Raw genomic sequence first — 12,393 nt, 5'->3', positions numbered from 1 at the left:
CAAAAAGTTCATCACCATAGTTTCTATTTTCTTTGCTATCGAAGCAGGGATTTGTATAATAGACATTTGATAAATAGGCAAGTTTGACATATAAGCTTTAATGGGCGTAATCCTCCCTCCAAAAGATAAATACTTAAATTTCCACAAATAGAGCTTAACTTGGATATCTTGCAAAATTTTATCCTAAATTGCAAAAGGGAGATGACCATCTGAAATTGGCATACCCAAGTATATAATAGGGAAAAATTCAATCTTACAACCAAACTCTTGTGCAAAAGAGGAAATATTCGCATCAGGGCAATTTGCATCCACCATACCAATTTTTTCAAAATTAACCTTTAAACCCAATGCAACTTCACAACACTTTAAAAAAATAGCAATATTTGCAGCATGCACCTGCTGTGCTTCACAAAAACGAAGGGTATCATCAGCATATTATAAGTGTGAAACACACGGTCCCCCTTAGGGCATTTGAAAGCCGGCAAACTGACAATTCCTCATTACATTGGTAAGCATCAAACTGAAGTATTCCGCATATATAGTAAAAGGGAAAACGGAGAGAGGATCCCCTTGACGTAGTCCTCGGGTGGCCTTAAAAAATCCCATCGAGCTCCCTTTATAAAGAATTGAAAATTGAGCTGAAGACAAACAACCCAAAATCCACTGCTGCCACTTTTCACTAAAACCATATTTTTCATAATTCTAACAAAACATGTCATTCCACCCTATCATAAGCCTTCTTCATATCCAATTTAATAACCACCCTTGGACTCTCATCAAGGATCACAGAGTGAATGCATTCATGTGCAATCAGAACTCTATCAGATATCATTCTGTCCTTACTAAAAGCCGATTGCTGGCCAGAAATGATAACAGGTAAAACCTCCTTTAGTCGCTCAGCCAAGACCTTAGCCACAATTTTGTATAGCCTCATAAGAAGGTTAATTGGTCTAATATCCTGCAATGCAGCAATCATAGAACTTTTTGGGATCAAGGCAATAAAAGTAGAGTTAACTCCTTTAAAAAGGTTTCCACTTCGCAAGAATCTCTTGGTCATTTCCAATAGCTTAGAACTAATCAAATTCTAAAATTGGTGAAAAAAGATTAGAGGGAAGCCATCAGGACTAGGTGCCTTGTCACTAGTTAAAGCGAAAACTGCATTTTTTAACTCTTCCAAAGAAACATCTCTATCCAGGATAGAACTCAAGTGAGGCGGTAAAACTTTGAAGCCTACTCGGCTCAGTCTAGGGGTAAAACTTACTTCCGAGGTAAAAGTACATTGAAAGTGGTTAATAATAGCATGACTCATACCCTCACCATCATCCGCGTTAACATCATCACCCATCAGACCAGAAATATCATTTTGACGACTTCTGGCATTTGCAATAGCATGAAAAAATTTTGTATTCATATCCCCCTCTTTCAGCCATTTGACCCTAGACCTCTGTTTCCAATACTCCTCTTCCACCCTCCTAAGCTCTTGTAACTCATTCAACTTGGCACTTCTCTCCCCAGCCATCTTTATAGTCTAAGATCATGTTTGCTGTATTACTTGATCTGTGGTCTCAATAGAAAGCAACACTTCATCAACTTTCCTTTTTATTGAATAGCATTTCTCTTTTTTCCAATCCATAAACTTATGGTTAAGATTGAGCAGTTTCTTATGGAGTTGAAAATCAAGAGACCCGCTGACAATTGTATTCTCCCACTAAAGTCTAGAATATCGTTTTCCTTTAACCATCCAATTTCAAAATGAAAAGGTTTAGTACCTCCCAAAAAAACCTTAGAGGTTAACAAAATCGGCGTATGGTTCGAAGAGAGCATGGGGAGTGCTTTAACAGAGGCTACAGGGAAAAATTCAGACCATTCAAGGGAAACCAAGAACCTATCTAGTTTAGACATGGATAGAAAAGTCGCACTCCCATTAAACTAAGTGAATTTCACCCCAATAATTGGAAGGTCAATGAAGGCATGCAACTCAATGAATCTATTAAATAGACGCATTGACGAAGTAATCACTCCCCCAGCAAAGCATTCATCCGGTCAACGGATAAAATTAAAATCCACCCCAATACAAATAAGATAAAGAAATTGAGAAATGACTTCAGTCATTTTCTCTATAAAACAAAATTTCTAAGCAGAACTATGTGGACCATAGACATTCATCAGACCCCATTGAAACTCAGCTTCAGAACCCACAAAGCCAACAACAATAAAAAATCTTTTTTGACAACACAAAAAGAAAGCAAAACCGTTGGGTTCCATATCAACCAAATACCACCAGACTGACTCACTGAATCAACGCCCACAAATTCTACTGCTCCATGTCCCCAAAAAGAGTAGGGGTTGGAGGTTTGGTTTCTTGCAAAATAAGAGAAATAGGTTTATACTTACTGTCAAAAAATAAAAAGTCTTTTTTAGGGGTCACCCAGACTCCTTACTTTCCAAGAAAGTAATAATATGAAAGAGATTTGGAATGCAAAGAACCTGAACCATCCTCCCTTGGTCCAAAGTAGACTTGTTCGAACAACATCGCCTCTTTCATGGTCACATCATCAGCATCATCCACCGAGGAAGAAGAAGTGGTGGCGATATCATTAATTTGAGCCTCTCTGGTCACCACTCCAGCAGTCGTATCACGCTTCCCTTTCGCTAACAATCTAATAGATGAGCGAGTACCATTAACAAGGCTTTTACCTTTTTTCTTCTTTGTACGCTTCTCCTTAACAAGGGTAAGTGTCTCAGCATCTCCACCAGGAATCAAGGAATTGGACTTCTGATTTTTACCGCCAGTGGAAGCCAATTTTCCAACCCTGATTTTCCCTATGATATCACTAAAAACTACCCCAATGGATAAATCGAAGTCCATGCCACTGTCACGCACTATCGTCCCCACTAACTTCTCTGCTTGATCAACCCTACCATCCACTACAGAAGTCGAATCTATCCCATGCGGCTCACCGTCTTGATTCTCCTCAGGCACTGAACCAGACACAGTCTTAGAGAGATAAAGAAGTAGGGGACGTTCCTCACAAATCACAGAGAGTGGGGCCACGTCCACTACCTCCATAATGGACACCAACTCCTGCCCTTCTTCCTGAGGCATAACCGCATTCACTGGGAAGTTCAACACAGAGTTTCAACATCACCATCCTCCGCCATAGCAATTGGTTCAACATCATCTATAACCAGCTAAGCTAGTGGATTGACCAACAGAGGATCGCAAAGGCAACCTCTTCATAGCTTAGGTCTTCCTTACCCCGCGTCGATGCCACAAAGGATACGTGGTGGCCAGAATCGCAAGTATCAGCTGGATAACTATCACCTTCTTCTGCGTCTCCCATTGTGAAGCCAAAGATTTGAGATGTTGAAGGAACACCTTCTTTGAACTTAAGGGATGAGATGTTGAAGGAACACCTTCACCTCCATGAACCGATCGCCGACACTCTTAGCAATGTCAAGGAGCTCCAGGTGTCTAACCACCGTGATTGCGCCCATCTCAAGGAAAACTGCTCGTTTAGGTGGCTCGATAAAACTCCCAAACCTACACCTTCATCCTTTTTAGAAACTTCCATAGAAACTTGCTAACGTATCTTTGATGGACCCTCAGTCACCTTTGTTGGTCCCATAGCATGGTCAATAACGGATTACTCTAAGCCCGCTGTATTATTCGTAAAAAGCCCCACAAGCACCCAATGCTTATGAATTTTTAAAATTTGAAATTTTATCTGTGACTTACCAAAATTGCGAGGACCTACCCACTGCTGGGCGGAATTCCAATTTTCTTGCCTAAGCTTACGACAGTGTACGACCTCCTTGCACCTAGATTTTCCATTAGGGTCATTGTCAACTTTCTGCAGTCCTGACTGAAAAGAGCCTCTCTCAACAGTTTCTTGCATAACAAAAATGGAGAAAAATTCTTGACCCACTTGCAAGGTCAATAATTTAGGGATGTCTGCACCTTCCAATTTCCAGATGCGAACTCTTACAGATCTAAGATCAGCCCCAGTGAAAGCAGACTTGTCAATATCACATAACTCACCACATTTGCTAGCGAGTTTACGAAAGGTTTGTAACGACCAAGCATGGGCAGGAACACCCAATAGTCTGATCCACAAACTACATTTTCGTAGGTACGATTGATGAGAATCCGGCCTCCAAGGGTCAAGGGATAACAATTTCCCTCTAATATGCACAAAACGATTCTTCAAAGCCTCAACAAAGTCCATCTTCAAGAGAAGGAGAAAGATGATCTTGTTGTCCCCCATAACTATAACCTTTGGAGCATACGACAATTTCCAACTCCTTCTAGCCCAGTCAGAATGACCGAAAATATCCGTTGAAGGCGGAGAGAAAGATCCCACCACCTGAAACTGTGCCTCTGAAAGAATGCCTCCTGAATGATCATACCTAATACTGACCAAAGTAGTGCCAGCTCCACCTTTAGCATCACCATCCCCATCAGAAACCTTGGACTCCTCCATCCAGCCTACTACCAAAAAATTAAGATTTTGCCTTCAAACTCTTTGCGAGCTGTTTGTTGAAAATTTGGGAGTTCCACTAATCTATTTGCAACAAGTTCCATCAAGCTTTTGCCGTCAAACCCTTTGCAACAAGTTCCATCAAGCTTCTGCTGCATACTATCTATAAATTGTTTGCTGCAAACTTACACAGAAACAACCTTTTAAAATAGACTTTTGTGGCGCGCCTTACTTCATCCCGTGCATCTATGGCACCATTAACGGAGCACAGATTCAAAACCCAATTGCAGAGTAAGGAGAAGAAGATAAAAAACGGAGCTTTCCTCCCTATCTTCTTACCCTAAAAGATGAACAACCCCAGCCCCATCTATACCCCAAGTTTGTGAACCTTTGTTGCTTGAGGTTCCCCCTATAGATGCCAATGGATTCAGATTCGGTATATCAAGGCTTCTAAGATGGGCACAAACCAAAGTAACAAATACAAACAATCTCTTCAAGAATCCCCGGAGCAAGTGAGACAAAGATGAGACAAAGATAAAATGGAGGAAAATCAATGAAATATTTTTCTTAAAAAATATTACTCTTCTTTTCTCACATCACATTCTCAAAAAAATCCAACCCATTCTCCCATTACATTCTCTCAATAAATAAAGGAATTTATTGTGTTTGGACGCTCGATCAACCTCAGGCAATATAGATTGGAAAAATTATAGCGTGCCAATTAAGATGTCATGTCATCTAAATCGAACTTAGTCTAAAGCAAGATTTACGCATGAATTTCATAAAGGAACTTTATGTGAATCAAAGTCAATGAAGATTGGAACTTCGGATGCATTTAATGGTTCACAATAAATAAATAAACACCCTTCTGTCTCTAATGTTTATTAGGCCTAGTCTGGTTTGAGCTCAATAGGACCCGCACCTCTACCGTCCGATTTGCGTTGGGTTGGTCTAAGGCCACGGGCGGACCGGGCCGACTGTTGGCAGTCCATAGAAGAAAAGAAAGGCCATGAGTGACCACCCCAACAAAGAAATTTGAGGAAGCACACTTGTTCCATGCAATAATAATATCAGAGCTTGAGGCCCCCGTTAGAAGGTTTCCCTTGGAAAGGGCAAGCTTCACTCCAAAAGAGGTGAAAAACTCTCTCAACCATCTTTGGTGCCGTGTATTCGTGTCGATATGCAGCACTGTAGACATTTGGTCCATATGTAAAACGTGGGCCAATTCATGTATATTTATTGTACTAACATTTCGTAACAGTTTCTTAGACATATGAAAATAAAGTTTCAAGCCATCATAAAGATTTTCAGTACTGAAAGACATATTCCGATATTATTTATAGGGGGCATGCTTTCTATGCTTCCCCTACAGCAAAAAACTTATATACTTACTCTTATCCAACCGCCCATTCTGAATGGAGGGCCAAGATTGCCCCAATCACAATGTCACGTCTCTACACTATTTTATTTTTAGTTTTTTTCTATAAACTTTTTTGACACCAAAATTTGGACATCCAATCCTCTACTAAACTCGCACAAGCAAAAAATATAAAAAAATTATTTTCAATAAAATAAAATGACTAAAATAACTATGAAAGTTTTAAGGGGTATTTTGGTCATTATATTTTATCGAAAAACTATTTTTTTATTTATAGATGCACCCAAATGAGAAGATACCACGTACCAAATTTCATATTCATACAATTTGTATAAAAAAAAAACTAAAAATATAATACATTAATACGTCGGATCTAAGATCAAACGGTGGATGACTCTCTTGATCAATATTGGAGGACTGGGGAAACATAGATCTTCTATGCTCTAAGAGAAGTATAGAAACCTTTCCCATTTATATGTGCATCTTATTGTGATTGTTTGGGGCCTCAGCCCTATACAAACCACACCCTTTAGATAATGTACAATGTAGTAGTAAAAAGAATATTTCATTTATTACAAGAGTAATGATCCTATGAGACCCTCCCATACTCGTGTGTAAGATCCCGATTGATCAGCATTAAATTTGGTACAGATATCTAAACACGTTATCACATAGGTATGGGACTTGACTTTTCTGAAGATCTGTGCCAAATTTAATAGTGATCCTTTGAGGTCCTACACACATGGGTGTGAAAGGGTCTCACAAGGTCACTTCCCTTATTACGAACGCACTAACAAAAATAACATTGCATTATTACAAGTTGAAAAGTCAAAATAATTAAATGTTCTCACATTAGATAAAAAGAAAGAGAGTTTGTTAAAAAATATTTTCTCATACATATGCTTGCACATATCTTAGATATATGTATATCCATTATTATCATATTCATAAAATTTAAATATAATTTATATTAAAATTATATTAAAATCTAAATTAACTTTATTGGAGTAAAATTTTCATATGTTAAATCATCAAGTGCTTTATCAATTGCTTTGTATAAAATAATTGAATATAATTTCACTTTTCTTGTATAAAATTGTTTTTGAGTTTTACATTTTTTGTTCTTTTAATTTCAATTTACTGTATTCGAAAGTTCATTTATGGCTTATATGTATGTTATAGCTATTTGTTATAGTTTTATGGATGTGTCGAGGTTGTACTGACGTTTTGGGCCGCAGTACTGGACCCTCAAGACATGAGCAATTAGGTCATTTAGGCCTTTAATATTAACGTTCTCGACAACTTTTGGGATATCATCTTGGGCAGCACTTTTGCCTATGATATTAAGCACCAATGTTTTGGAAATTGCCTTGGCGAAGGTTCTTGGCAATTGGTTGAGACGAGTGACTATAGTGAATCCAAGTATGTTCGAATGATTATACACGTTTTAAATTTCAGGTCACTTTGATTTGTAGAAAAAAAATGAAAAATGAAACACTATCAGACAATCGTGACCGGGCGATAAACTTTGGACGGTGATAAGGGTAGACGAAATCATGGTTCATCTCACGGTCACGATTGTCTGGTAGTGTTTTATTTTTCATTTTTTTTCTACAAATCAGAATGACCTAAAATTTGGAGCATGTATACATTTTAGTAAGACACACCTAATAAAAACATAAAAAAAAATAATTCGTGAAAACTAAATTGACCAAAATACCACCGAAATGTTTTGGGGGTATTTTAGTCAATTTTTTCAAGTAAAATATGTTTTTGATATTTTTCGTAGATTCGTCTATTTTTTATGAATACATGTTCCAAATTTTAGGTTATTCTGATCTGTAGAAAAAAAAATGAAAATTGAAACATTATCGGACAATCGTGACTGCGCGATGAACCTTGGACGGTGATGAGGGTAGGCGAAATCACTATTCATTTTTGCCTATAGGCATTGCACAGTGTTTTCCTATATATATATATATATATATATATAATTGAGCATAGTTAAGTTTTAAAAAGGGTATTTTTGTCATCTCTATAAGGGGTAAAATTGAAATTTTCACTAAATGATAAGGACACTCTACAAATAAAGTTCTAAGACACTAACTTCCAAAATGCCATTGTACTTTTGTGAATATTTCAAATTTGTCATTGCTTAATGGTAAAGTTACCTATTTAAATAATTTTTTATTGAAAAAGTAATGATTGTTTTGATAAATACATGTATCACAGTCCCTTCTAACTTGAACCTTTGTATTTTGAGGGATTGTTATATATATATATATATATATATATATATAGGAAAAGTATTCTCAATGCCTATAGGTGAAAATGAACAGTGATTTCGCCTATCTTCATCACCATCCAAAGTTCATCACATGGTTACGATTGTCCGGTAATGTTTCATTTTTTTTTTTTCTACTAATCGGAATGATTTGCAATTTGGAGCGTATGCAAATCTTAGTGAGACACATCTAATAAAAATATAAAAAAAATAATTCACAAAAAATAAACTGACCAAAATACCTCTGAAATTGTAAATATCAGTAATTAATAACTAAGAATAAAATTATTAATTTATACTAACTCAGGATTGTAAATATCAGTAATATCATTAGTTTTCCAAATAAATTCCGAAGTTCTTCTCAAATAAACCTTCGAGATCTCGATGTACAGACTTCCAACCAACAAATTAGAATAAGGTTGTTGCGGATCATAGAATAATATATGCATATCACTTAGTGAAGCTCATAAAATACATAATTTATATAATATATAAAATATAAAATTTTATAAAATTTTGTAATATTTCATCTTACGTATGTTAACTAAATTCAATAAAATAAAATAAGTAGTTGAAAAAAAAGAGTGTCGATGGCGCTTAAGGTATTCTTGGGTCTTAGCGTCACGTTTGGAGGCTTGGCCAAAAAATCTTTTGAGAGTGAGGGAGCAATCCCTATCCTAGCTATCCCCCTTACAAGATGAGAACCTTAGTCAAATTGGTCCCTAAGCTGCACTCACCAAGATGATTTATCCAGCTCTCATACTCCCCTACCCTAGCCATGGGACTCTCCCTCGCTATGCTCTTCTGCAGCCTGGCTAATAGATGATGATGGCGCACTTACTGGGCTATACTATCTCTCTCTCTCTCTTGTATGGTAATCCACCACCTCGGTCCTTCCCCTCATTTGTGCTCCTGCAACCATGTACCCCCTCGACTCCTCCACCTGTTCCTCCTACACGTCTTTCTACATATGCACGTCTTTTTTTATGGTTCCCAAAGCTTTCACATCGTCATCTAGGTTTACAACCTCTTCTTTCATGACCTCTTTTCACTACTAGTTGTTCCCGATGCACCACCCATTCTTCTGCAAGGTCATCTTGAAATATATAGTCATGGTTGATTGGTTATAATCACCGGCCTCCCTCATGAGCTGGCTCTTCTTCAAATTGAGATTATAGTGGACATACACTAGGTTGTGTAATACTATCTTCAAACTATTCCTCTTTGAAATAGGAATCCATTGGAATTTTTTCCTCATATCACTGAGGTGGAACAAATTTGATTTAAGACCTTGATTGCAATCTTTTATGCCGTGAGAGGTTCAAAGTCCATACACTACCACCATAGAACTGGTACAAAATAAGATCAAAGAATAATCATTTGATGAAAAACCAACAAATACAACATACATATATCACTTATGTCATGAAATAGAAATTCATGATGTTCATTAGAGCTCACCTCATGTCTCTTTTGGTCCTTGTGCTCCTATCGGATCTTGAGGTCAAACAGGCTTGCTTTAAGACCTTGTCTGCGATCTTTTATAGGTGGGAGGTTTGAAGTCTATACAACTCCCACATTACAATTGGTACGGACGAAGACAAAAGACTAATCGTTTGATAAAAAAACCAACAAATGCAACATACTTATATTACTTCTATCATGAAATAGCAAGTCATGAAGTTTATTAGATCTCACCTTGTGCCTTTTTTGGTCTTTCTGTCCCTTCATTGGCCTCAAGTTTCTCATTGCAGTACTTCACAACGGCCACGGTCTCGAGGCATTGTCTCTAATCAAAATTTTGCTAATTTCCAGATTAAAGAAGCTTAAATATAATATTAACATAAACATAAATACATGAATAGAAGTAATAATTTAATATGAAAACATAAATTTGAACTTTAAATTTATAATAACTTGCTGCATGTATAGGGCAATGCAATTGGCTTTTGAATTTATTGTCGATAATATCCCAAACCTTTGTATGATGGAGCTGCAGGTTTCCGTAGTGGCCTGTTTTACTTGGTTTAATGTCTCATAGAGGAATCCCATGGCGGACTTAATATCATAATCAACCAACTTGAGTGCCTTAACTGGTGGTATGGTGAGCCACCATTGCTGCATCTAATCCAAAATGGACAGCTACCGATGATGTCTTAAACCTCCCTTATAGCCGCTTGACCTAAGATATGATGAGAGCCAATCCTATCATTCCACCATCTGCCTAAACCTTGTGATAGCAGGCCAGATGAATGCGATCCAATTAAAAAAAGGATGATGGGGTTATTGTATATAAATTTCGTGACCTCTTTCACCTTCTTAATACAAATAATTACCTACTTCAATTTTCCACTCCAACATGACATCTATGTAGTGTGCAACTCAGGGGTCTAAACTAAGTCCTTTCTCTTTTCCTTTAGTAGTTTCTTTGCCTTCAAATAACTTTTGTGGCTGCACAATTTTATCTTCTCCCATATCCAGTATTATCTTATCAAGCTTCTCAAATAGGAACGTTCACGTCTTTTTCTTGTGATAAATATCTACAGTAAAGTGGAAGAGCCTTCTTTAAAGGCAGCAGATGAGGAACTTCACTCATTGCTTCCCTCGCCGATCCATCCAGTCATCTAACATAGGTATGTCTTAAAAATTTGCTTAAAATATCAAATGAATGAATTTATACTTTGCTAACTGCAACATCGAGGAGCTGCTTTGCAAAGTAGTGATATGACAGCTCCTCGATGGTAAAGAAGTTAAATACAAGGATCTCACTACCTTGCATTTAACTTCCTCATGATCTCCTTGGGTCTACTCCCATGATATATTATGCTTGGTCTACTGATATTGGAACCTATGGGGACGAATGTGGCCTGAGCCTAGCCCACCAAATGATGTGGCCCGAGGGCTACGCTAGAGCTATACAGTACTGACCCGATTTGGCCTGAATTTTCTTATTTTTTTCTATTATCTAGGGTCTCTTCTGCTCGGCCTGGGATACCTACGGTGTAATACTAATATAAATTAGTAAAGCTTCACTGCATGGCAGCAATGAAACTGCTCTCACCGGGTGGAGTTAATTGAGTGATCAACGTGGAAGGAGGCAAAAAGCAATGACAGGCACCTGTTCACTTCCACCACCCTCACTCTCACTATAAAATACCCAACGCACCAAACCCTACATCACCATCGTCTTCTCAGAATACTTTGAGAGAGAGAGAGAGAGAGAGCAATGGCAGCCATGCGAGTTGGATGGGCAGCAGCCCTGGCCTTGATGGTGTGTGTGGCAGTGGTGGCGGAGGCGTAGATTTATAGGACGACTGTGACCACCACCACTGAGGAGGAGCTGTTTGGGAACAATAAGGGAGGGAGTTCGAGGGAGGCAGAGAGGGAGCAGTGCAGACAGGAGACGGTGAGCCTCGACGAATGCAGGCGCTTCATCCAGAAAGGGACGAGGGAAATTCCGGTAAGGTGCTGCGAGGAACTGCAAAACATAAGGGAGGAGTGCAGGTGCGAGAAGATAAGGGAGATGGCTAAGAGTGTCATGTAAAGAGGAGGGCAGGGAGAGCAGCTGGAGTTGATCAAACAACGCGCCAAGCAACTCCCACGTATCTGTCGCATCTCTCAGCAGCGCTGCTCCATCCCTTCATGTAAGCACTCTCTCCCTCTCTCATGAATAAATCCCTCCTCGCAGGCTATGCTGATTTGTTCAGTGGATTTCGGTCTTGTTTGGTTGCAGTCTCCATGACGTAGAGGACGCAATGGGGTGGGTGGTGTTCCTGAATAAATAAGGAGCACATACATTAAACGGAAAAGACTCAGTGACTTGTTTCAACGGTTTTATTAGAGAATGGGTCACATTTTTTCAAAAATTATGCAGAAACCGACCCACCTCGTGGCTTATTTTTGTAAGAATTATTTGTTTATCTAATATTTTCAACACTGGATAAGGGGAAATTTTACAAATATTTGACCATCTCTATTACTACCAACATCGGTGTTTCTAATACCAGATAGCTCAACTAAAAATATTCTTACTCACGACTTGTTCAATATTTGTAACACCGAATAAATCTAATGTTCAATATTTTTAATGTCCAATATTTGTAACACCGAAAAAATCTAATGTTTAATATTTCTAATGTCAAGTAGTAACTTGATATACCTGACTTATTATAAATAAATATTATTATTTAAATTATTATTATTATTATTTATTGTTATGTAATGCAAATAATTTTATTTATTTATATGTT

General features: G+C 37.8%; 2 long non-coding RNA genes across 2 annotated transcripts; one reads left to right on the top strand and one right to left on the bottom strand.

Annotated features, from left to right (window-relative positions):
• Positions 1-8,778: 8,778 nt before the first annotated feature.
• Positions 8,779-10,402, bottom strand: LOC148781743 (uncharacterized). Its single transcript, XR_016058280.1, has 2 exons — positions 9,605-10,402; positions 8,779-9,492 (listed from the first exon to the last, which is right to left on the bottom strand). It is a non-coding gene; the product is annotated as an uncharacterized LOC148781743 (long non-coding RNA).
• A 919-nt stretch (positions 10,403-11,321) lies between these two features.
• LOC148781742 (uncharacterized) lies at positions 11,322-12,087 on the top strand. The gene is made up of 2 exons (XR_016058279.1): positions 11,322-11,787; positions 11,877-12,087. It is a non-coding gene; the product is annotated as an uncharacterized LOC148781742 (long non-coding RNA).
• The last annotated feature ends 306 nt before the right edge of the window (positions 12,088-12,393 follow it).

Source organism: Amborella trichopoda, chromosome 6, assembly GCF_054954075.1.
Source record: "Amborella trichopoda isolate Santa Cruz 75 chromosome 6, AtrichopodaSantaCruz75HAP2 v2.0, whole genome shotgun sequence".
NCBI lineage: Eukaryota > Viridiplantae > Streptophyta > Magnoliopsida > Amborellales > Amborellaceae > Amborella > Amborella trichopoda.
Note: the sequence above shows the minus strand (reverse complement) of the source record. Positions and strands in the feature narration are given on the sequence as shown.